Source organism: Schistocerca nitens, chromosome 10, assembly GCF_023898315.1.
Source record: "Schistocerca nitens isolate TAMUIC-IGC-003100 chromosome 10, iqSchNite1.1, whole genome shotgun sequence".
Taxonomy (NCBI): domain Eukaryota; kingdom Metazoa; phylum Arthropoda; class Insecta; order Orthoptera; family Acrididae; genus Schistocerca; species Schistocerca nitens.
Genome location: NC_064623.1, coordinates 217,360,186 through 217,385,791, shown reverse-complemented (window position 1 = coordinate 217,385,791; position 25,606 = coordinate 217,360,186).

Below are 25,606 nucleotides of genomic sequence, written 5' to 3'. Positions count from 1 at the left end.
CGAAAATACACTTGACCTCTTAACCACAAACAATCCAGAGCTAATAGATAGCATCATGACTGATACAGGGATTAGTGATCACAAGGTCGTTCTAGCTAGGCTCAATACCGTTTCTTCCAAATCCACCAGAAACAAACGCAAAATAATTTTATTTAAGAAAGCGGATAAAGTGTCACTAGAAGCTTTCCTAAGAGAGAATCTCCATTCCTTCTGAACTGACTATGCAAATGTAGAAGAGATGTGGCTCAAATTCAAAGATGTAGTAGCAACAGCAATTGAGAAAGTCATACCTCATAAATTGGTAAGAGATGGAACTGATCCCCCATGGTACACAAAACAGGTCTGAACGCTGTTGCAGAGGCAACGGAAAAAGCATGCAAAGTTCAGAAGAACGCGAAATCCCGAAGATTGGCTAAAGTTACCAGACGCGCGAAATTTGGCAAGGACTTCAATGCGAGATGCCTTTAACAGGTTCCACAACGAAACATTGTCTCGAAATTTGGTAGAAAATCCGAAGAAATTCTGGTCGTATGTAAAGTACACAAGCAGCAAGACGCAGTCAATACCTCCGCTGCGCAGTGCCGATGGTACTGTTACCGACGAATGTGCCGCTAAAGCGGAGTTATTGAACGCAGTTTTCCGAAATTCCTTCACCAGGGAAGACGAATGGAATATTCCAGAATTTGAAACATGAACAGCTGCTAGCATGAGTTTCTTAGAAGTAGATACCTTAGGGGTTGCGAAGCAACTCAAATCGCTTGATACGGGCAAGTCTTCAGGTCCAGATTGTATACCGATTAGGTTCCTTTCAGATTACGCTGATACAATAGCTCCCTACTTAGCAATCATATACAACCGCTCGCTCACCAATAGATCTGTACCCACAGATTGGAAAATTGCGCAGGTCGCACCAGTGTTTAAGAAGGGTAGTAGGAGTAATCCATCGAACTACAGACCTATATCATTGACGTCGGTTTGCAGTAGGGTTTTGGAGCATATACTGTATTCAAACATTATGAATCACCTCAAAGGGAATGATCTATTGATACGTAATCAGCATGGTTTCAGAAAACATCGTTCTTGTGCAACGCAGCTAGCTCTTTATTCGCACGAAGTAATGGCGGCTATCGACAGGGGATCTCAAGTTGATTCCGTATTTCTAGATTTCCGGAAAGCTTTTGACACCGTTCCGCACAAGCGACTTCTAATCAAGCTGCGGGCCTATGGGGTATTGTCTCAGTTGTGCAACTGGATTTGTGATTTCCTGTCAGGAAGGTCGCAGTTCGTAGTAATAGATGGCAAATCATCGAGTAAAACTGAAGTGATATCAGGTGTTCCCCAGGGAAGCGTCCTGGGACCTCTGCTGTTCCTGATCTATATAAATGACCTGGGTGACAATCTGAGCAGTTCTCTTAGGTTGTTCGCAGATGATGCTGTAATTTACCGTCTAGCAAGGTCATCCGAAGACCAGTATCAGTTGCAAAGTGATTTAGAAAAGATTGGTGTGTGGTGTGGCAGGTGGCAGTTGACGCTAAATAACGAAAAGTGTGAGGTGATCGACATGAGTTCCAAAAGAAACCCGTTGGAATTCGATTACTCAATAAATAGTACAATTCTCAAGGCTGTCAACTGAACTAAGTACCTGGGTGTAAAAATTACGAACAACTTCAGTTGGAAAGACTACATAGATAACATTGTGGGGAAGGCGAGCCAAAGGTTGCGTTTCATTGGCAGGACGCTTAGAAGATGCAACAAGTCTACTAAAGAGACAGCTTACACTACACTCGTTCGCCCTCTGTTAGAATATTGCTGTGCGATGTGGGATTCTTACCAGGTGGGATTGACCGAGAACATCGAATGGGTGCAAAAAAGGGCAGCTCGTTTTGTATTATCGCGTAATAGGGGAGAGAGTGTGGCAGATATGATGCGCGAGTTGGGATGGAAGTCATTACAGAAAAGACGTTTTTCGTCGTGGCGAGATCTATTTACGAATTTTCAGTCACCAACTTTCTCTTCCGAATGCGAAAATATTTTGTTGAGCCCAACCTACATAGGTAGGAATGGTCATCAAAATAAAATAAGAGAAATCAGAGCTCGAACAGAAAGGTTTAGGTGTTCGTTTTTCCCGCGCGCTGTTCGGGAGTGGAATGGTAGAGAGATAGTATGATTGTTGTTCGATGAACCCTCTGCCAAGCATTTAAATGTGAATTGCAGAGTAATCATGTAGATGTAGATGTAGACTAGAGATTGAGAGCACTGTACTGTTGTGACTGGTTCATTTGGTTATGAGTTATTACTGGTCTGGAACAGAGTGGTGAGGGCTGTGGGATGTTAACCAGAATGACCAAGCTTGATTTGGAAAAGAACAGTGGTGGTTGATGGCGTGCCTGTTTAAGAAGCTGCAGAGAGACAACTGTTCAGGTAGTTTAGGAGAAGGTGCGACCATAAAAGAGCCTCATGTAGGGTAGGATTACATCCAGAAACAGACTTTCCATGTTAGGCCTTTTGGAGTAACTCCAAGGAACAAGCAGGATTCAAGAAACAGACTGTGGGACATTAGTTTCAAAAGTGCAAAAGCATGTTTTTGAAAAGAACGGATTTAATATGTGATGGGATTCATCATGGCAAGAGAGGATGCTTTCCTCAGTCAGTGCCCATGTGATTCGAAACGTGTGACATCCTTCCTACTCACCTTAATCAACTTCATACTTACCAACAACTACTTCACTCTTGAGGGGCAGACATACCAATAGAGCAGGGGTATGGCCATGGGAACAAGAATGGCTACTTCCTATGTCAATCTTTTCATGAGTTGCTTGTGCTTTCCTGGGATCCATGTCTTTAGCCCTGGTTTGGTTTAGAGGCATTGATGACTTCTTTAGCATATGGGCTCACAGTGGGACTGACCTGTTAAGATTCCTGGAATCTCTGAATAGCTTCACCCAACTGAATTTCACATGAGTCCCGTGCCACTTTCTTTGATGCTGACCTCATCCTCAATGAAACCAGTTAGACACTTCTGTCCACATTAAACCTACTAATAAACAACACGACTTACATTTGACAGTTGCCTCCTTTCCCCATTAAACGTTACCTCCCATACAGCCTTGGCACGTGAGGCAAATGTATTTGTTAAGATGCAGACTGTTTACAGCAATACACCACCACTGTCATCCCAGCCTTCACTCAAAGTAATTACCCCAACAGCCTATTTCAAAAGCAGATTTCCCAGACCATCACATCCGATCCTGGTACTTCTGATCCCCCCAAAAATCAACTTCGGAGCACATCGCTGGTCACTCAGTAATATAATAATAATGTATTAATCAGATACTTTGACAAGGCTATGACTTCCTACAATCGTGCCCTGAGGTGAGATTTTGCCCACCACACCTAGATTATGTTTCAGCTGCCCTCTCAATCTCCGTAATATTCTTGTCAGACCCTACACTCCCCCTGCATCTGTCTCCCTACCCTATGGATCCTACCCCTGTGACAATCCCCTCTCCCTATGTATGCTCTACAACATGACAATCATGACCTCAGTGCCTGTGTCACCACACATGCCATCTGGATTCTTCCCCCACACAACAGTATCCCAGAACTCTGCAGGTGGGAACTTGTGCTGCAAGATGTCTTTGGTTCTTGCCACCCACAGGCCCTTAATTTAATTTCTTTGATTTCAGTGTTTCTTCAGAGTAATTACCACTTTCTTCACTCTGTTTTAGTTTTCTACATCTTCCATTTTCTTAGGTGTCTATTTTTCCCATCCCCTCCCACCTCTGCTACATATTATGCAGTTAGCTTTTCACTCTTATTAATTTTTCGGAGTAGGTATTAAAATCCATGGAGAAGAAATAAAAACTTTGAGGTTCACCGAAGACATTGCAATTCTGTCAGAGACAGCAAAGGACTTGGTAGAGCAGTTGAATGGAATGGATAGTGTCTTGAAAGGAGGATATAAGATTAACATCAACAAAAGCAAAACAAGGATAATGGAATGTAGTCAAATTAAGTTGGGTGATGCTGAGGGAATTAGATTAGGAAATGAGACACTTAAAGTAGTAAAGGAGTTTTGCTATTTGGGGAGCAAAATAACTGATGATGGTCGAAGTAGAGAGGATATAAAATGTAGACTGGCAATGGCAAGGAAAGCGTTTCTGAAAAAGAGAAATTTGTTAACATTGAGTATAGATTTAAGGGTCAGGAAGTCGTTTCTGAAAGTATTTGTATGGAGTGTAGCCATGTATGGAAGTGAAGCATCGATGATAACTAGTTTGGACAAGAAGAGAATAGAAGCTTTCGAAATGTGGTGCTACAGAAGAATGTTGAAGATTAGATGGGTAGATCACATAGCTAACGAGGAGGTACTGAATAGGATTGGCGAGTAGAGAAGTTTGTGGCACAACTTGACTAGAAGAAGGGATCGGTTGGTAGGACATGTTCCGAGGCATCAAGGTATCACCAATTTAGTACTGGAGGGCAGCGTGGAGGGTAAAAATCGTAGAGGGAGACCAAGAGATGAATACACTAAACAGATACAAAAGGATGTAGGTTGCAGTAGGTACTGGGAGATGATGAAGCTTGCACAGGATAGAGTAGCATGGAGTGCTGCATCAAACCAGTCTCAGGACTAAAGACCACAACAACAACAACAACAACAACAACAACAACAATTTGTGCATGATGTTTTAGTAGTAATCTCTGTCTTGGATATCACCCTGACTTTCACCTTTAAGCTCTTAGGTTTTCAAATCTCTTCCAGTGCAATCCCCAACAATCAGTCTTTCCTTCTCATCCTGTCAGGTAAGTCTCCCCTGACCTGCAGTTCTGGGTGAATTTTCCAAAATCTACTCCTTTTCCTAGACCTCTATAGTCTTTTCCTTCACACCTCTTCCTTCTGCTTGAAGAAAGAGCCATTGGCTCCAAAAGCTAGCCAATTATAACCTTCTTTTATGTGTGTGTTCTGCTGTCGCTCAGTGAGTAAATTTTTTATCTGTCAAATTGCATAATATTGTAAAAAACTGATTGTTTTTGTTGTTACAATCTCCATTATCTTATATGTGTATGTTGTTTATATACTTCAGAAACAATATATGACCTATAACACTGCCTTGAGGTATCATTATTTCAATTTTCTTTTCAATAAATGAAAAGCGCTAATTCGCTTTTGTTCTACAGCATTACCTTTATTGTATTAACCACTTTTCTTCAGTACACGAGACCATCAGACATCTGGCAACCAGCGCTTTTCATTTATTATAATGCTGTTTTACCAAGAACCAATGGAGGATTCAGTTAAGATAATTTTCTTTTTGTCTTTTTTTGTGACTGAAATGATCTAATATAAGTTATCAGCATTCTGTTATAAATGTATGATATAAACCACATTTTGTTTATACCTTGGATACTAAGTGTTGCCACATTTTCTACAAGGATCTAATTATTTGGAGAGATCTAAATTGACACCTACTACACTCTTAGTTGTTTTCTATATCTCTAGTTAATTGTTCAGTGAAGTAAATTATTGATATTCCTGTAATATTACCTGCTTAAAATCCATATTAATTATTGTTCAGTAGCTTATTGTCATTTAAATATTTTTTTATCTGATGTATCATCAGCCTTCCTAATAACCTCGGTGCAAGATACACATCAGTGGTTTCTATCTCATACTTGGTATCCTTTCTGAATAACAGCTACACTTTAAAGAGTTTCAGCCTTTTGGGAAACACTCCTTCACTAAATTGTAAATTGACTGTATTAGGTGCATTTATGATATAATGATTTATGTAATTAAAAAATTCTCTCTCTCTCCCCTCCCATTTTTTCCTCTCTTAACTTAAGCTACTTATAAAGTTTACACAGTTAGCTGAAAAAAAAGGTCATTTGAACATAAGATGTGGTTTCGTTTCTTTCAATATCATTGACAGAATTTTGAGGAAAAGAGCATTGTGGTCTGATATCTATTGTTCTTGGTTTATATAAGTGAGGACCTTTACTTAAGCTATATAAGAGGTCTGAGAACTGTAACAATATTCTGAGACGGAAAGTGGTTACTCATTATATAGCGGAGATGCTGAGTTTCTGAGAACTGATCATTCAACCAATTTTCATATGTGGTAAAAACAAAAGTTGACAAAACTTCCACTTGGTGTAACAGATTGCAGCACTCTTGAAATGGAAAACATAGAGATTTGAAAACGAATGAATCATTTATAGTAGCCCTGTATTATGCAGCTTATCTTTTTTTTCTGGCTGCTTTTCACACCTATTTGTTTTGTTTCCTACTTTTTCTCTGGTACTGCCTATTTTTTCTCATCTTGGCATTAGCTTTCTGACTATCCTTCCCTTAGTTCTGATTTGCAAATTGATTGCTCCAATACTAGTAACTTCTCAGTTTCTTATATCTCATTTATTGCTGGCACTTATTACTGATTTCATTCTTGACATGTCTTCCTATGTCTCCCTAGCTGTGAGGTCCTTCCCAACTTCCCTAATTATCCCATTTCTTCCTGATTATCCCTAGTTGTCTCTCATTTGCCTCATTCTAGCGCTCTGAAAGACATGTTTTGTGAACTTTATTCTTCGAATGTAGCAAGCAATTCTTTTCTCTCAAATTGGACTCGCATTTGGGGTGACAACAGTTCAGATCCGTGTCTGACCATCAAGGTTTAGGTTTTCCATGATTTCCTTAAATCTATCCAGGCAAATGCCAGGATGGGTCCTGCTAAAGGCCACAGCCAACTTCCTTCACCATTCTGGACACAATCTGAACTTGTGCTCCATCTCTAGTGATCTCAATGTCATTGGCATGTTAAACCTGTTCTTCCTTCCTTCCTTTTTTTCCTCAGAATTTGATTTTGGTTTCTTTTTGACCATTGTTTTCCTGAGAGATTTGCCTTTGTTTTGATTTATGTCATTCTGATGAGTTTATCTAGTTTGGCAATCCTGCTTTCCACCTGAACATATTTTTACTATGAGAAATTATACACTCTGTTATAAATCCATGTTATATGGTCTTAATTATATAACAAGATTTTTCTTTTGGGATTAATTCTCCTTGGCTCATCATATTCTAATTAACATTTTGTCTTCCCAGCCAGCTTATCTTTACAGTTCTCAGTAACACTATTCATGTTCTACAGGTAATTCCTTGTTTTCAAAATTTAAAATATGTAGTTACTGTATTGTCTGTTACTTATTATGCTGCTCTCATACATAATGATGACTCAAATATGACTGCAATCAAAATTACAAAGTGACCTAGCAGTTTATCCCATCACAAAAACTCATTAATGTATTTCTCTAGGTCATTTATCCATTTGAAGCTGCCTTATTCTCATTATTATAATTGCAGTGTCCCCTCAGCTTCCCAATTTTACAAATTCTACACACTGTTTAGTTGATTTTTTATTCATACACATACAATTTTTATAACAAAATTGGAAATTTCTGCATAACACAACGAGAAAATGTGTATATCTTCCCATCCCCCAGTTAATAGATTAGTAAATTCACTTATTCAGTGGGCATGGAATGCTTGTATAATTGCTCTGGCAGTTTTTATAAACAAGTTTCCCTTTCTGGTAGGGAAAAATATTTTTTTCTATAATTAAAGGTAATGGGCTAAACACATACCTTCTCAGTAAGACGATTATTTGCGATCACATAGTCTGATGGGCAGTTGCAGGTGGGGCACTTCTTGTCAGCAGATTTCTTACGATAGAAGTTTGGTGGGAGGTCAGGATGTGCTAATGTATCCACTACAGATGGAGCTGGAGCTACTTTTAAGGCATTTGTTTTACTGGGACTGACCTGGTTGAAACAGTGAAGAAATATTAGTAAACAGCAATTTAAAATTTATTCTAGTAGTTTATTTTGCACTGTAAGCCCAAATCAAAATTATTTTATAACTGAGCCTATCTGATTAGCTGAATTACTGGGGCTTTCACTTTCAATAATGATATTTTATGGCAAACAGTCTAGCAACTAAACCATTTGATCACATTTTACAAATTGACCAAAATGCCTATCCTACTTCTACAAACTTCATAGATGTCTGAGGATTAGTGCCAAAATAAAACTTTCAATATGCAGAGGAGCACATAACCTGAGATCAATATTCTGAACAGATTACAAATGTGCACCAAGTAAAAGATCAGGTTTTCATCTCTGCATTATGAACCACACTCTCGATTGTGATCATCTAACCATATATGAAGGGTAACTGTGCAGAGACAGTCAGGATGAACTGAAGCTTTTAGGTGATGCTGAGACATGCTCAGACAGTACACTAGTGCACCAGAAATGGAAATAACTGTATTTGCAGTCCAGTTAACAAAAGACTTCAATATTTCCTGATCTTACATGGAACATAATCCACCAGCAAATTTCCTTAAGTTTTATTACAATCACTACTAACAAAGTAATTATTTTGAGTATGTTATTAGACATTTTTTAACGCAGATGGATATTTTCAGCTATTAATTCACTGTCATTTCCATGCATTTCTTTAGATCACCACTTTTCAGGAGGTTAAAACTTTTCTCAGATCACTTTTCTATGCATAGTTTCATTCTTGCTATTGCCTACTGTTAATTTGTGGCTCCAGGCAACTTACTGATCCACTTCAATTTTTATTTGTGAACATTACTTTGTTACTTACAAGAAAGAAAAAATTGAGATTCACAACTTATGAACTCGTATTCTACCTGGCTTCGCCCTAGTCTCCATTTATGCCAAGGGCAAACTTTTATCTGTCCTTATTTGTGAGTGTTGCTTTAAGAATAAGAGAATAAGGTCTATGGCATATATTTCTAACATAAGACTCTCTCTCTCTCTCTCTCTCTCTCTCTCTCTCACACACACACACACACACACACACACACACACACACACACACACACACACACACACACACACGCGCGTGCACACAGGTTAAATTCTGTAAACCGCATCAAGACGGAAAGCCTTCAGGGATGTGAAATCAGTAAAATAACCCATCGATAGGCAGAAACACATTCTGAGCAACATCTCCAAAATGAACTAAAATAAATTATGACTACTGCTAATCTACTCACTCTGATAATTAATGACAGGACAAAAATTTTGGTGTTTGCTGATGACAGAGATTCTGATCAAATAACCCAAATTCACTATGCTGGATAGAGTCCAAACAGTCACTAACTATACAAATAGATCACAGCAAGTAGTTTAACGCTAAATTTTTTGAACACTAATTATGCAGTTTCAGACAGCAAATAAAAAAAGGATATAAACTATAAGACGAGTAATGAAACCTCACATACAAAATTGCTACACATCCAAGTGTGCAATCAGTTAAAATGGAATTAACAAACTGATCAGCTGCTCAAGCAACTTAGTTCGGCATACGTTGCACTGGGAACCATTTTCTGCTTCGACATATGTCCCACAGTGATGCAACCAGACGACACAATGGAAACTCTATAACAGGTACAACATTACTATTGACCTCTGGGTGGTCGTCATCAGAGGCACTCCTGATGGGACCACACCAGAATCCGGCATATAAGTCAGTCCAGGACTGGTCTGAGTCAGCTGTGTTACGATCTGTATAGTGCATGGCGAGTGTACTATCTGCTTGGCTAAATCATTTATATTGTGGACTATTTGTCATACAGGTAACTTTAACACTGTGCACTGGATTGTGGAGGACTTAAGATAGTTTGAATCATTTCCAAAGAGCACCCTGCATAGATCTCGTGTTGTGGATAAACTAGGATGAGCCCCCCATTCATACATACTCCGCAAAGCACCATATGGAACTTGGTGGTGGGTACCTTGCACCACTACTAGTCATTTCCTCTCCTGTTCCACTCACAAAGTGAGGGAAATGACTGTCGAAAAGCTTTCACGTGAGTCCTAATTTCCCTCACCTTATCTTCATAGACCTTACATGAATTGTATATAAATGGCAGCAGAGTCACACTGCAGTCGGTCTCAAATGATGGTCCTCTAAATTTGTGCAATAGTGCCTTGCGAAAGGAGCATTGTCTTCCCTCCAAGGATTCCCATTTGAGCGCATGAAGCATCTCCATAACATTTGCAAGCCGTTTGAACTTATGGTAACAAATCTGACAGCCTGGCTCTGAATTGTTTTGATCTCTTCCTTTAATCCAACCTGGTGGGGATCTAAAACACTCAAGCATTACTCAAGAATGAGTCACAGTAGTGTCCTATATGCCATCTCCTTTATGCATGAGCTATACTTTTCCAAAATACTCCCAATAAAGTGAAGTCAACCGTTTATCTTTCCTACTACTGTCCTTATGTGATCATCCCATTTCATATCGTTTTGCAAACTTAAGCCTAGATACTTAATTGATGTAACTGTGTCAAGTAGCTCATTGCTAATGCTGAACTCAACCAGGATTGTTTTGCTTACTCATCCACATTCACTTACATTTTTCTACATTTAGAGCAAGCTGCCATTCATCACACAAACTAGAAATTTTGTCTAAATCATCTTGTATATTCCTACAGTCACTCAACAATGACACCTTCCCATAACTATAGCATCATCAACAAACAACCATAAATTGCTGCTCACTCTCTCCATCAGAACATTTAAGTATGTAAAGAATGAAAGTGGTTCGATCACTCTTGCCTGGAGTACTCCTGATGATGCCCTCGTCTCTAATGAATACTTGCTGAAGAGGACCACATACTAGGTGCTATTACTTAAAAAGTCTTTGAGCCACTCACATCCCTGGAAACCTAAACTGCATGATCAAACTTTTGTTAAAAATCTAATAGTGTGTAGATCATCTTTTACAAAAGTGATGATGACTAGGGATCTGTGATGTATGCAAAATGGGTGGAACACTTAAAACTATTAGCACAAACCGTGCAGCATTGCCGAGAGCTAACAACAGATATATTAAGGCAGTATAAATGTTACTGAATGTCTCATGTGACACCCATGTTCACTGATTTTCCACCGTTTACTGAAAAATGAAGAGTGGGATACTTACCACTGATGAGTGCAGCTATATTTTTGGCTTGTGAAGTTTTGACTCATTAAGACAAGGTAAAAAGGTAAAGTTCCACATTCTGGCCCTAGACAGGCCAACCAGACCTGACCGACAGCCACAATACCCTCTGCCAACGATGTCATCGGATGCGTAGGAAGGGGCACGTGATCGGCACATTGCTCTGCTGTTTATTGTCGGATTTGTTGAGTTTGGAAGAGGCGCTACTTAGTCAAGTACATCTGCAGTTGACTTCATGAGGCTGAGTGCATCCCATTCCAGTCCACCTGATCGAGCGGGGTAGCACAGTGGTTAGCACACTTCCACTCACATTTAGGAGGAAGGAGGACGGCAGTTTGAAACCGTTTCTGAGTATCTCGATTTAGGTTTTCAGTGATTTCCCCAAATTGCTTAAGGCAAATGCTGGGAAGGTCCCTCTGAACAGGCATGACCAATTTCCTTCTCCATCCTTCCATAATCTGAGCTTTTGTTCCATCTCTAATGACCTCGATGTTGGCAGGTGTTAAACACTAATCTCCTCCTCCTCCTCCTACTCCTCTTCTTCCAGTTCACCCACCAAGGAAAAATCCTTGGCAGAACTGCAAACTGAATCAGTAAGACAAAAGGATTCTTTTCTCCAGGAAATTCCTAACTGTATCATTACTTAATACAGAAATTTGAGCCTTTAACAAACCTGATGGAACTTGAGTTTTCCAGAACACTTTCTTTAGCCACTTTTGAATTTAGGAAGCAAAAAGAGGGCCCCAATAAATCTTTATGTAGACTGGGTCACTGATCTACTTGGATGCTGTAGGAATTGCATTTCAGTATCAACACAGCCCCACCACATAAATACTTTGATGCCACTGAATGCCCTATCACATATGCTTTTATGATCTTATCTGTTTCTCAGCAATGCTATTCTCAAATACAGCAGAAGCTTTTACTATCATTTAAACAGTTCAGGAACTTAAATTATTCCTTTACGAACAGAAATTTCATCTTGTTACAGATCATCACCTCGTGCATATTGCTCGTCAGTTTTTGGCCCTAAACATCACGTAACAGGCGGCATTGCCTCCAGAGATGGGCTCTGTACTTCCCTAATTTTCATTACTCTATCCACTGTTGAGCAACAACATTACAAGCAAATGTGGATGTGCTGCCCTGGTTCCCTGAGCCAGCCTTTAGCCAACACGAATCAGTATAATGCCAACTCAATTCAATTCAGATGGACTTGGCTGTTTTCAACCTTTTCCTTAACATCGAGTGAAATCATGCTGCTGTCTTCAAGAACCTGACATTATGGCACCTCATTCATGGAAGGTCAGACACATCTACCTAGTCTAACGGGTTCTGTTAGTAGGTCTCACATGAAGACCACTACCATCTGCTGATTCTTGCCTCTCTTTGGCCACAAGTACTGTGCCTTCAGCACACTATTCATTGTAACATGTCTCAGATGAGAAGTTTGGCTCACAACGCATATTCTTTACCATGGAATCAGCTACATATTGAATACATACAGGGCTTTCAGCTGTTGTTGTTGTTGTGGTCTTCAGTCCTGAGACTGGTTTGATGCAGCTCTCCATGCTACTCTATCCTGTGCAAGCTTCTTCATCTCCCAGTACCTACTGCAACCTACATCCTTCTTAATCTCTTGGTCTCCCTCTATGATTTTTACCCTCCACGCTGCCCTCCAATGCTAAATTTGTGATCCCTTGATGCCTCAAAACATGTCCTACCAACCGATCCCTTTTTCTTGTCAAGTTGTGCCACAAATTCCTCTTCTCCCCAATTCTATTCAATACCTCCTCATTAGATATGTGATCTACCCATCTAATCTTCTGCATTCTTCTGCAGCACCACATTTTGAAAGCTTCTATTCTCTTCTTGTCTAAATTATTTATCGTCCATGTTTTACTTCCATACATGGCTACACTACATACAAATACTTTCAGAAACGACTTTCTGACACTTAAAATCTATACTCGATGTTAACAAATTTCTATTTTTCAGAAACGTTTTCCTTGCCATTGCCAGTCTACATTTTATATCCTCTCTACTTCAACCATCATCAGTTATTTTGCTCCCCAAATAGCAAAACTCCTTTACTACTTTAAGTGTCTCATTTCCTAATCTAATTCCCTCAGCATCACCTGACTTAATTCGACTAAATTCCATTATCCTCGTTTTGCTTTTGTTGATGTTCATCTTATATCCTCCTTTCAAGACACTGTCCATTCCGTTCAACTGCTCCTTTGCTGTCTCTGACAGAATTACAATGTCATCAGCGAACCTCAAAGTTTTTATTTGATCTCCATGGAATTTAATACCGACTCCAAATTTTTCTTTTGTTTCCTTTACTGCTTGCTAAATATACAGATTGAATAACATTGGGGATAGGCTACAACTCTGTCTCACTCCCTTCCCAACCACTGCTTCCCTTTCATGCCCCTCGACTCTTATAACTGCCATCTGGTGTCTGTACAAACTGTAAATAGCTTTCAGCTATTACTTATTTATTCGTATGAAAGTCAATTTCCTTCCAGCTTTAAATATCAAAATAAAATAAAAATTACAGCTGTAAGGAAATTGACTTTCATTGGTAATAACACATATTCTAGGTCAATATTGAATCTCACATCATGAAATTGGTCTGCCAATGTTAGCCCCATCCGGCCCATTAAATAACTGTTCTCTTCCTGGCCAAACACTGCAGAATTGTGAGATTGTATCCACTTAGATTTTGCTGGCCCATTTTTTGATTGTGATTCCTTTTCTCACTTCCCTCTTGTCTTTCCCTCCTACGGCTTTGGACAATTTTGCAGCCATAACAGGATTCAAACCTTCACACCACATCAGCTTACTCAGCCTCCAACAGTCATGTGAAATGCTTTATCCATGCTTTTAGAACCCAGCTCCTCAACAAAAATACGTCTAACACCACACCTAATGTCTTCTGTAGTTACAGCCACCCTGATCAAAGATTGCAGCCCAGCAGAGCAGCTGCATAGCTGCCCTCATCGCACCCTCTTGAACATGTTGAACCCATCCTCAGCATACAGTCACCCAAGGTTCTCCCTTAGGGGTGGGCTTATCAGTTCAGGCATTACCCAACCTAGATCCACAAACAAGTTTATCTTGGTCAAGCACAGATCCATAATATACAGGGTGAGACAAATATGCACGGCACAAACTGTGGGACACATTCTTCACATGTCGACAAAGAAATTATATTACCTGAAAATGGGTCTGGAAATGCTTTGTTTCCATATTACAACTAATTTTCTCCAACTCCTTAATCATGAGAAACACAGAAGAACAAGACTGTTCCAGCAATAAGTATGAGCATTGCAAGCCCATGGGTTACTATGTAGAGTTAGTCACACACTTGGCTTGTGCAGTAACAGTATACAGAAATGCAGAAATGGCAGATGCCCATTTGATGTATGGATTAGCTGACAGCAATGGCACTCGCTCTCATCATTTGTACCAGGAGACATTTCCAGGATGGGGGTGCCTCGACAGGAAAATGTTTGGAGCCAATGATGGTCAACTTATGGAGGACATATTGAACATCTCCTATGAGAAATGGTTGCATGTGGTTTGCTGTTGCATTCTGTCAGTGTGTGTTTCTCATAATTAATGAATTGGAGAAAATGAGTTGTGACATACAAACAAAGCATTTCCAGACCCATGTTCTATCTATATCCGGATCCCGCTCAGCTACTGGCGGGTCTGGGTGCTGACAAGTCCTCTCCATTTGGCTCGGTCCTCCCACCACTTTTCTTCCTGGAGTTCCTGCCAGGTCACACCTCTCCTTTCCACAGATATTCTCACTCACGTTTTCCACTGTGTTCTTGGGTGCCCTCTAGATCTTTTTCCATCCATCTTTAGTTCTTCCATAATTTTGGGGAGTCTCATGTTCATATAACATAATTTCTTCATCTATGTGTGAGGAAGGTGTCCTGAAATTTGTGCCACACATTTTTGTTACACCCTGGATATTGTGGCCTCCTACCATGGACTGCTGCCATGCTATCAAAATCAACTTCACCTCCACCATCCTCATAACCAACCGCATGCTGATCCACTGCCAGCAGACTCGCAGGTTTTGTGGTGTCTTACGCTTCTACCACCGAGCCTCATCCTGCCTCAACAATGCTTGTGGACATTGACCCACCACCTGAGTTAGGTATGATATGATCTGTGGAGCTAAAGAAAGCTCTCAACAATAGTAGATGATATAAGAGGATCACAATATTTAAAAGAATGGGGCTAAAGTACAGCTATTAAAAAATATCTTCATCTACAAAACCCAAGTGGTAATAAAATGACTAACTAGTGTTAAAAAGAGTATAAAGCCAAGTTTTAGTTTATCACCACTGCTGTTCAACTTGTGCATCAAAGCAGTAATATAGAAAGCAAAAGAAAATTTTCATAAAAGAATAAAAATGGACGAAAAACAGACAGCAATGGTAATGTTTGCAGATGGTACAGACCTTCTGACTGGGTGTAATGAAAACTTACAAGACCTTCTGAAAAGAATGGATAGAATATGGTTTAACACTTTGACTGCCAACTACAAGTTATATTGTACCTAATAACGTGGCCACTGGTGCCCACTACTACATCTCAACTTGTAGGAAATAAGTTTCTGCATACAGTCAGACTCAAAAACATTCATAGCACATAAATTCAATTTACTGGTCTTGGGGATCAGGTAGAGGTACAGCAAATCATCTGGATGTGGTGGAACATAATTTTTATTTCCACACTTGGAATAAACGAACAGAAAACTGCATACACAAGATCACACAAATATTTTAGCTTTAGATGTAAAATGTGTACTTTGTGTCACTAACAGTAATGAATACAAAGCTTTTTTTTCTATTGATTACATGTCCTGAAGCGTTCTTCCATGCAAAGAGGAAGATTTTCTTCACAAATGGGAAAAAAAGAATCATGATTCATGATGTTTCTTTCGTTGCATGAACTTTCTGTATGGCTTTGTTGGCCATACTTTTTTCAGTGGCAGACATTGCACCTAAATAATGAAAGCTGCCATCTGTCCTGATTTGCTTCTAGGTGTCTGGCACCTTATCCCCAATCAATGGAATGAACAAGAAAGCTAGATACTTGACACTCCTTCCTGCTGTTTGATTGTAGAAATAATGGGCACTGTGCAGATAAATTTCCATCACATGTAGAGCAAGCTTTTTGCACCCATCTAACAGTGTTTTGCAATGCTGAATAATATGACAGCATTTGATCTGACTGATCAATGCCTTCCATGTCATTTTTGCAGTCTCTTACTATGTTTGACTTCAACACAAATTTGTCACTTTCACTGCAAACTTCCACCATTTCAGTACAGTTCATATCATAAATGGTTAGTACCTCCATTTTGACCTTCCATTTGCAAACAACAACAACACTGTAATTTCTTTCCAATGCCATCTGAACTTTCTTAAGCTTCATAGCAGGTAACAATTTTGGGCTTTTTCTTTCCATTCTTATGTTAATATTTCACACACGCATAGGTTTTGTGAACTGATAACCCACAGTAAGGAAATATCCTTTGTTCAAGAAAGCTTCCATTAAGTGTAAATCAACTTCTGAAGCATGACCCATCTCCGCCTTTTATTGTGACTTGTCACAGTAGAGTTTTATTTTGAGAACCATGCAACTTGATTAATAGAATGTGACATTGTAAAAAGGACTTGCACTCCAGTAATGTTCTATTGATGGAAAACAACAAGGTTCAATGTGCAGCAATAGCCACAGAAGTACTTTCATTTCCCCAACATTTGTATCCCTCTGTCTCGAGAGCCTGTTTGATCATCTCCTCCCAAGTTTTCCTGCCTCCTGGCTTGCATGTAGATTTGCTTTTTCACATAATGACATTAGCAACTCTTCAGAAAAAAGCAAATCAATAATTGCATTGGCATCACAATTTTGTAAGTCTAAGTTCAATCCCACATTCTCGCTGAACACAAATACTGGTTGATCTTGAGGAATGTTACTCCACTCATCACTGTTATTCATAATTCCTGCTACTGTACCAACCTGCTCATGTTGTTCTTTGCATCAGCTGTGTCTGCATCTGAATCCTCTCTTGAACACTCACATCAAGTTGGTTTGCAGAGATTTCCACCCTCCACCATCTGAGAATTCATCCATAAACTCGTCCCATTCTGATTCATTCATGTTAGCTGGCTATTCAAGTCCTGTCACTTGGTTTTCTCTTATTACTAGTCATTTTATGAGGAAAACTGAACACATATAATGATACATGTTACAGAACCATCTACAACGAAGACTGAATGAAAGACATGGATCGTACTGTCAATTGTGCTTTGAAATACACAAGCTGGTGACTAATTGTTGACAATGAGTTATCTCATAGTTGCCATCTGAGCTGAACTTCTTACTCTGTATTTGCTGATACAGATGGTCTAGAAATGAATCAAACTTTATGAACTGCTTAACATGGCATCTGGGAGCAGTTTACTCATTCTATCTGTGGCAGTCAATGTGTAAAAGATAATTTAAGAAATGAGAACTGTGGAGGATAATGATTTGTTTAACATAAAAATTAGGAATGACACAGCAGTGAAAGAATTCTCCTGTACAGGATACAGCATTATGTAAGAAGACCAGAGCAAGGAACATTTCAGAAGAAGTCTGTCACAGGCAAAGAAAACTTACTTCAATAGAAGAGCTCTTTTGGTATGCACGAACGGCAGAAAGTAAGTTACACATGTCGTCCCACACTAAGAAAAATGTACAACAAGAGTGTCACAGTGCCAGAAGAGAATACATTTTCCATATTTCCTGCAGACACAGTTCTGCTGTGGTACAGATAACAGGTGCATCAAAGAGCAGGAGTGAAATGGCGCGGCAAATGGAGACGTATTCCAAAGTTAAAGTATGTGGGACAGATCAATACTTATGCACAAAATGTCTAAACTGCTCACAGACTTACCATGAAATTCTGGTGGTATACAGACCAAATGCAATGTTGCATCCAGTCGTACTGAAATGGTGCCAAAAAATTGACCCCAGTCACACAGACGTGGGCCATGCTGATTGGAAAGTCCAGACACTGCACCGTGTGATTTATCAATTATTTTGGAATCTGGTTGAGAATTATGAATTATTTAGGAATCTTTTGGACTAGCTGAAAGAAATTCTAGAAGAAATGAGGTTTTCAAATATGAGGATATTCACACAGCAATTCTTGAGTAGCTCTAAGGTCTAGAAGTGGATTTCTAACGCAAAGGCATTGAATAACACAGCGTTCCAAGTATTGTTTGCAGAGACTGGATGATTATGTCGAAAAATGGTGTCACATATCTGTGGCACTTCAAAATGTAGTGCAGAATTTAATAGAAGTTACTCTGCCTGCCATAACAAGGTGTAAATTACTTTTTGAAATCGCCCCATATTAGATACACATATGGCAGTGAAGAAAAGGTGTATGTCTGAAACTATTAGAAATACTGAGAGGAAAAAACTGTTTTGCAATGTGGTTTCATCAGCGAATGCTAAACTTAAGTGAACAGACAAATAATGAAATGGAAAAGTGCTAATAAGAATAAGTGCGTTAAGTATTCTGTGGAAGATTTACCAGTAGAATGGACATGTAAGTGGGCATTTGCTACAACCACCAGGGATAGTTAATGAGCTGCTGGAAGGAGCAGTAGAGGAGAAGAACAGTAGGAGGAGATAAATACCACATCAAAGAAGATGTAGGGTGAAGGAGATAAGAAAAAGGAAGGTCAAAGGTTGGTAAAAGTGTGCACTACAGTGCACATGCAGGCTGTATATGCAGGGGAGGGGGGGGGGGGGGGGGGGGGAGAATCTGTACTTTTCCCGGGTTTTCCTGGTTAAAATACTCTTATCTGGTAGAAAATGCACTATACCTCGAGTTAAAGTACATTTTTCCACGTTAACTGACAATATACTTTCCCTCAGAGGTGTAAAATGTATCAATCCTCAAAATAGTAAAGGTTTTACACACTGCCTTAGAACTTCCCAGCACTCCCTGCAAAAAGCAACACATTTTGGAGAGGTCTTTAATGTGCAGCAACATGTACACTGCATATTTTGGTATTATGAAATAAAAATATGAATTCACCAAATACAGCATGATAGTTTATGAACACAGAACACCAAAATACAAGAAGTGCGATGTCCATGCTACTATACAGAAACAGAGACCACAGTAGTGCTGAGAATGGCCAGGCAGTGAGCTTCAATTTGGGAAAATATGGTGCGATAATATGTTTTCTCGCTTTGCAAAATATGACTACTAGACGATATTTTTCATCAAGAAAGCTAAGCTTTCACTGGCCAAAACAAAAAAGTCTACATATTGAAAGCAAGTGCAATAAATTCATATCTTCTGCCAGAAGAAATAATTAGGTTTATCGATTCCCACTGGCTACCATAACCTATCAGCCAATAAGATATGATCAACATCAACGAACTCTCAACATGAGCACAAAATGCAGACACTAAGTGTACGTTAGCCTGAAATTTAACAGAGATGAAAAGTTTTGCACAAGGTAAGTAAATATTGAGGACAGGAAAAAAACCAGCCAAAGAAAGATAGCCAGAGAGCACTCAATAGACACTAAGAGCAGAACACAGAAACAAATACCATGCGGCAAATGTATAAATATGTATGCAATGCCAGACAACTTGAAACTGCCATGTCACGTCTGTGACAATGAAAATTTTTAGCTTCAAATAGTCCAGAAAATTGTTCCCTGATAAATTTACTATTCTTATGGCACACACTTTATTATAAATTACTAAAGATGATAAATACATGTTACAAGCAAAAAATGTAGTTTTTCACTATCATAACATTTATTTTAGATGACTGACTCACATTTGCTGAAAGATGATGATTTATAGTGACGTGGCCTGTTGACCAATTGCACGTGGAATACTTCTTGGGAGCAGGTGTACAGTTTTGTGGTACATCGAGGTGTGGTAATGCACCTGCCAGTCCTGATACTGCAGTTACTCTCTTGGTTGCTTGTGAATGTACCTAATTAAAAATATAAAAATAATAAGCAAAAGAAAAAAAAATTGACTGTTTTACACTTTATCTTAAGGTACATTTATGTGAGCCATACAAATAATTTCATGTTCTTGACAGTGTAGCCTGTCAACAATTCCAACCTCATCAATTGCAGCCACACATTCAGAAACATTTCCAGCCACTGCTGCTTGGAAATGTGTGCAGCAATACATTTCTGGGCCGTAAGCATTTACACGGGCCATACTATGGCCTCAAAACCGATGAAACCAAACTAGTGCAAATGAATGCAGCTTTCCTGCAATTGCATTCCACAAGAAGAAAAGTCCCCACGAAAAAGAGAAATTCGGCATTGTGGCTGCATTTTCTCTCTCTCTCTCTCTCTCTCTCTCTTTTAAGCAACTGAGCTGCTTCCAAAATGTTAGCTCATGGATTGACACTGTATACATCCAATTCCCAGAATGCTGAAACATGACTTTTTAATATATTGTTTAAAAGTAATCTGTCTGAGGACTGGTTAAGGCCAACATGAATATTAAAAAATGTATTGCAGTTACAACCAAACTGGTGGTCTCCCTTCAGTTTTGGGTAATAGTGATTCGCACAGGAGTTTAATGAACCTGTCTGAAAGACAGGCATACTTCTCACCAATATACTTCTGTATCAGGTGCTTGCAACCCTTTGGTGGAAAGACAAGAATTTCATTAAAATTGTTTGAAGCATCAATAAAAAGTTTATGTTAAAATTTTATTGTGAGTCACAGTACAGCGATAGAACTATGAATTTCATAAATGTGGTACATCTACAAGCAGTGTTATGGGACATAAAGGGAATGTATACAAAGACTGTAATAAAAAAAAGAAAGACAGTTGGCAAATTCCTGACCATGAACAGAAACTCATATGAAGCTTCAAGGAAATTGAAACGTCTTTAGAATCTATATAGAATGAAATTATGACAAGCTACTGCAGATCTTCTCCTACAAAAGGAGCAGCAAGAATGATCTTTTTTTGGATTTGTATCTTTGTATATATTACCTTCTGTGTTCCATAGCTCTGGATGTAGATGTAAGCATCACATTAATGGAACTCATGGTTGTCTCTTTTGCTCATTTCTACACTTCTGTTGACAGCAAATGGGGTGTGTCTACATATGCCACTTTTAAATTGAAGTGAAATACTGTTACCACTCAATTACTTGACTTGCCACTGCCACACCATCACCATGGGAAACAGGAAGCACGGCCAAGTGAGAGGGAAACATTTACAAGCAAGGACAGTGATAGACATTTCCCTGCAATACAAAATATTCTCCACACTTGGTGGACAATACCCTGACAACACTTCAGCAACTAACTACAGCAGTTTGATCCATCAGCAGTATTCCCATTTATTGTAGACACACTGCAGCAATGTTGACGGCAACATGATCACAGCCATACATTGCCGTAAGTATGGCCCATGTAAAAGCACCTTTACAGCGTAAATTATGAAAAAAATATCACTGTATGTGGAGGAGAGAATGGCAGTGTCTACGACCTGTACAAAACTTCCTACATAGTGTCAGACCGAAAGATGCTCACTGATGAATAGTTCTTGCTGTGAGGGCATAGGAAGAAATTACATTGCTGGAAAAATATTAGTACACCTTTTTAGAGGTTTCCAGTCCACTCAAGATTTGTTGTTTCAACAGTGCATATGGAGTACATGAAATGATTACAGATCTATAGCACAAGAGGTTTTGAGGTACCTGGTATCAACCTATGCTGAAACACCCATACTAGTGCACGGTGTAGTCTCCGTGGGCGGCAATGCAGGTGCTGACTCTGGCACCCAGCCTGTCGTACAGATGGCAAATACTGTCCCGGGATATGTAATGCCACAGATACTCGATATATTCGTGTAATTCTATAAGAGTTGTCGGTTGACGAATTGCACGAGTCACTTCTCATCCCCTCGTATCCCACACGTTCTCAATTGGAGATAAGTCCAGAGATTGTGCTGGCCAGGCAAGTTGCTGCACATCCTACAGAGAATGTTGAGTTTCATGGGCAGTATGTAGGAGAACATTACGCTGTTGCAGCAACACATCACCTTCCTGCTGCAAGAACGGCAAAAGAACAGGTCTGTACATACCGAGCACTGGTTAACATCCCCTCCAGAAACACCAAAGGTGAAACAGTTGTAGCCGATCACAAGCCAGACCGTGGGTCTGAGGTTGAGCCACGTGTCTCGGACGAATGCACTGTACCCGATAGTGCTCAACAGGTCTATGTCGTACGTGCAAAAGACCTTCACTCGTGTGCAGGCATGGGTCAGCTTTCATACCTGAAGACCATGGCGCACCATTGTGAGTGATACTCGACGGTACCAGTTGAACCGTGCACGTTAATGGTGCGGCAAGAGAGGAAGATGCTCTAGAGGTGTGACTGCCCATAGGCTCACTGCTAATAATCATTTTGCAACAGTTCATTTTGTCACGTCTGGGCTCACAAGCTCTCTTATCAGTGCTGTGGTAGCTGTACGATCTGCCACTGCCGCCCTTACAATTTGACAATTCTGACAGGCGTGTGTGCTTCCTAGACGTCCAGAATGTCATCTGTCTGTGTGAGAATGTTCCTGTGACCCTGATACCAGCACCGTTACTCAACTGACACAGCATGTCCAACTTAGGTGGAAATTCTCTGAAAGGACCATCTCAGCACATGAAAAGCAACAATCTGACCCCTTTCAAACTCGCTCAGTTGTCTCTAGGAAGCACGAGTGCATCTCCACGGCAGCTGCCTGCTTGCCTCACATGTTTGCACCACACTGAGCCTTCTGGCTGTGAGCATTAACTGATAAACGATAGACACAGGTGGCACACTGGTAGCTATGCCACTCTGCTGGCAGACGACTTTGAAACCATTATCACTATATCTACCATCCCCCAGGTGGCATATGCCACCATTGGATCGACATCAACACCGTCTTACAGGTGTGCTAATTTTTTTCTATCTCCTTTAGAAAAATGTAAGCCTAACAAAAAATACAAAGAGCCACAGAAAACTCTTTTCAAAAATGCCATGAAGAGTAAATAAATTTAGAAAAAAACTAGGATAAAAAATTTGTTAATTATAGTGTTTATTAAAATAGTGCTTAATTCCTAGAGCAAAATAAGTGTTTACTAAACTAGTGCTTAATTCATTGAGCACAATACTATTATATACATATTTTGTAACACATCTTTCTCAGTCTGGTAATATTGTCAAAAGAGTAATTACTGGATTCACCTCTGAATCTGGTGAGTGATTTTAAATGTATTAAGTGTGATGTGGGAGACTGCCACGGTCATTGAGATAAGTGCAAGCATCTGTCGGATTTTCCAAAAGATACATCATGCTGTAATGAAAATTTTTAATTGTGTCTTGTATTGTTATTATACGAGGGCAGTTCAATAAGTAATGCAACACATTTTTTTTCTGAAACAGGGGTTGTTTTATTCAGCATTGAAATACACCAGGTTATTCCCCAATCTTTTAGCTACACAACACTATTTTTCAACGTAATCTCCATTCAATGCTACAGCCTTATGCCACCTTGAAATAAGGGCCTGTATGCCTGCACGGTACCATTCCACTGGTCGATGTCGGAGCCAACGTCGTACTGCATCAATAACTTCTTCATCATCCGCGTAGTGCCTCCCACGGATTGCGTCCTTCATTGGGCCAAACAATTGGAAATCCGACAGTGCGAGATCGGGGCTGTAGGGTGCATGAGGAAGAACAGTCCACTGAAGATTTGTGAGCTCCTCTCGGGTGCAAAGACTTGTGTGAGGTCTTGCGTTGTCATGAAGAAGGAGAAGTTCATTCAGATTTTTGTGCCTACGAACACGCTGAAGTCGTTTCTTCAATTTCTGAAGAGTAGCACAATACACTTCAGAGTTGATCGTTTGACCATGGGGAAGGACATCAAACAGAATAACCCCTTCAGCGTCCCAGAAGACTAACCATGACTTTACCGGCTGAGGGTATGGCTTTAAACTTTTTCTTGGTAGGGGAGTGGGTGTGGCGCCACTCCATTGATTGCCATTTTGTTTCAGGTTCGAAGTGATGAACCCATGTTTCATTGCCTGTAACAATCTTTGACAAGAAATTGTCACCCTCAGCCACATGACGAGCAAGCAATTCCGCACAGATGGTTCTCCTTTGCTCTTTATGGTGTTCGGTTAGACAACGAGGGACCCAGCGGGAACAAACCTTTGAATATCCCAACTGGTGAACAATTGTGACAGCACTACCAACAGAGATGTCAAGTTGAGCACTGAGTTGTTTGATGGTGATCCGTCGATCATCTCGAACGAGTGTGTTCGCACGCTCCGCCATTGCAGGAGTCACAGCTGTGCACGGCCGGCCCGCACGCGGGAGATCAGACAGTCTTGCTTGACCTTGCGGCGATGATGACACACGCTTTGCCCAACGACTCACCGTGCTTTTGTCCACTGCCAGATCACCATAGACATTCTGCAAGCACCTATGAATATCTGAGATGCCCTGGTTTTCCGCCAAAAGAAACTCGCTCACTGCCCATTGTTTGCAACGCACATCCGTTACAGACACCATTTTAACAGCTCCGTACAGCACTGCCACCTGTCAGAAGTCAATGAAACTATACGAGACGAAGCGGGAATGTTTGAAAATATTTCACAAGAAATTTCCGGTTTTTTTTCAACCAAAATTGGCCGTGAAAAAAAATGTGTTGCATTACTTATTGAACTGCCCTCGTACAAATCTCAGTTCAGTTGATAATGTATTTTGTTGTACACAACATAGGCCATTAAGGAGAGAAAAATGTACTGTGAAGTGAGTGTCTGAATTACATGATCACCAGATACTTAAACATAATGTAACTGGACAGATAAAAGCTCTACTTACCAAGTGGCAGCAGAAGAACTCGTGCATAACAAAATATCAGTCAGGATGAATTGACACAGACAGAGGGCATACACACAATATCTTATTGTAGGGTATGGTCTATGGCATGACCTCAGAGCTTGTTTCACCACATGTGCCATCTGGATTCTTCCCCGAGCCACTAGCTTCTCAGAATCCCAGTTGTGAGAATTGGCATTACAACATGTCCTTGGTTCTCACCACCCACCTGACCTTAATTTACTTTAATTTCTTTGGTCTCAGATTTTCTCCTCAGTAACTATTCCTTTCTTCACTCCCTTTTAGTATTCTATACCTGCTCCCCTCTTCCTGCCTCTCTTACGTACAATGCACTTAGCTTTATGCTCTTATTAACTCTTGCATGATGATTTGTCGGTACTGGTAATCTCTGTCTCACTTATTACACTATCTTCCACCACTAAGCTCTCAGGTGTTTCAATCTTGTCTGATGTAGTCCGCAACAATCAATCTTTTCTTGTCATCCCGTCTGGGAAGTCTCCCCAGACCGAGGGTTCTGGGTGACATTCCCAAGCTTTCCCCATTTTCTAAACGTCACCTCTCCTTTTTCTTCACCTCCCTCTTCCTTCACCTTCACCCCTTCCA